Source organism: Austrofundulus limnaeus, unplaced genomic scaffold (genome assembly GCF_001266775.1).
Source record: "Austrofundulus limnaeus strain Quisiro unplaced genomic scaffold, Austrofundulus_limnaeus-1.0 Scaffold113, whole genome shotgun sequence".
NCBI classification, from domain to species: domain Eukaryota; kingdom Metazoa; phylum Chordata; class Actinopteri; order Cyprinodontiformes; family Rivulidae; genus Austrofundulus; species Austrofundulus limnaeus.
This window is the reverse complement of record NW_013952515.1, coordinates 1624778-1626872: the sequence shown is the minus strand read 5'-3', so window position 1 is coordinate 1626872 and position 2095 is coordinate 1624778. Positions and strand designations below refer to the sequence as shown.

General features: G+C 33.7%; 1 protein-coding gene across 1 annotated transcript in view; it reads left to right on the top strand.

The window, feature by feature from the left end:
• Positions 1 to 1540: 1540 nt before the first annotated feature.
• jak1 (Janus kinase 1) overlaps positions 1541 to 2095 on the top strand; it is a gene marked incomplete in the record, with an annotated part of 43202 nt that continues 42647 nt past the window's right edge. Inside the window, 1 exon segment of the mRNA XM_014014290.1 lies at positions 1541 to 1805.

Genomic DNA, 2095 nt, shown 5'->3' with positions numbered 1-2095 from the left:
CTCTCTCTCTCTCTCTCTCTCTCTCTCTCTCTCTCTCTCAACAGCAAAAAAAGAATTATGCCATCACTGCAAGACTGTTTCTAGCTTTTAGATATGACAGTTTTTTACATTTTACATCATCTTGACTCATAATCATTTTCTTCTTTCAAGCAACTTCAAAGTGACTTTATGCAATAAATGCACAACAAGCAAAAAAAAAGAGCTTGAGTTATTATTATTTTTATATAAAATGTACTTTATTTGAGTTTGACACCTCAGCTTAAAACACTCTGACAGGACTGATAATCCTGTCAGTTTTGATGATAAAGCATCACATTATTAAAACAGAACAAGGTCAAATATGTGTTTGATGTTAATGAAGGTGTTTTGCACTGGATTTGATTTTTGCACAGGGACTCGAGTTCCTCGTTGAAATACAGTCTCTTTTAAAAAACCTGCTTAAAAACAGACTTTTACAAAACGTTGGCCATTTTTTTAGTTATGCATCCAAATTCTGTTGAGCAATATGTGTGAAAGAGCAAACATCAGGGAAACGGTTAATGTTTTGGACATTTGTGCAAGCTGAATATTTTTTGAACAAGCAAAAAGGTGATGGTRAAAAGTTAGATGTATTTTTTGTGACTGTTTTTCACAAGTTGATTTCAATTTTTTTTAAACCATCATATTTAGCCCACATGACTGACAGTAATAACATAGAGGATGTGCAGTAGCATTAATAATAATCACTCCAGAGATGTATAATAATAATAATAATAATAATAATAATGATGATAATAATAATAATAATAATAATAATATGAACAACTGCTGTATCTATGTTATACTATGTATTCTCTACTAAATTTTCCATTAAATGTGTACACAGTTCACTGATATAAATATTTTTCTTGAAATCTATTCTTCATACTAAAACCTAATGAAAAATAATAATACAGCAGTTTTGTAGTGGAAATTGAAAGTTTCTGTGTAAGTTTTTTTTCCTGCAGCTCCATTACAAGACACTTTTAGAGTAGGAAAGGGTATAATGTTAGAAAATATCAGTATCCTAACTCTGCATCATAACTTTGTTCAATTTGTTCTGTAATTATAAATGCTTCATATTTGTAATCCTGTGAAATTTTGACTATGTCCTGTTGTGTCTGTCTATTGTACAGCACTTTGGCTGGCCTTGTGTTGTTTTAAGTGCTTTATAAATAAGTGGTATGGTATGGTATGGTATGGTATGGTAAAAAGACAATAAAAGACATGTATTGTCATGCATTTTAGGGTAAATTAATTTGTCATTTCACATCACTTTTTCCACTTTAAGTTACTGAGACAATGTTTTTTGTTTTTTACAAGTTTTATACATTCTGATTTGWAAATATACAACTTTCACATGTGATTGGTCCGGTTAAACAGTTCAAAACAGCAGTAAATAAGAGCAGTATTATRTTTTGCTTCCTGTGGCTCGACTTAAAGGGTTAACTACGTCACCCTGAGTGACGGGCCTGTCAGCCAATCAGCTGCTGAGTTTATAGTCAGCTATTGCGTTGTTTTCGGGAAAGGGACCTTAGTTGAGAGGAAGTCAGCAGTAAGAGAAAGGGGAATGCGCGTCTCGGTTTTTGGCCATCTGACATTTAGAAAAAAACGGTTAATTCATCAGAATATTTGGAAACCGGATTTATCTCAGCAAGACTGAAGACTTTGAATCGAAACGACGACAAAAAGAGGCCGAAAAGCCGCAAAGCAAAGGCACCTAAACTCGATCGCGACGAATGTACTGAACGGAAGTAACTTGCCAGCTGTCTGGCGAAGCTTGTGAGGTGAGCAATAATTGATTTTTTWAAATGTTTCCATCGAAAACGTCTTCTGCTTTCCTGTCTGTTGAAACAACACACTCATTTGTTTTTGTCTTGCCGCTAAGTGGAGAGCTGCTAATCTAGTTTAACTTCATCAAACTTGCTAACAAGCTAATGCTARCGACTGTGGGTTCAGTCGTCGTCCATTTTCGGTGGAGAGATGATGCACGTTTTCTTTTCTTTTTTCTTTGTATTATTATTATTATTAGTAGTAGTATTTTAAGTATTTACGATAATAAAACTAAGGCCTAAGC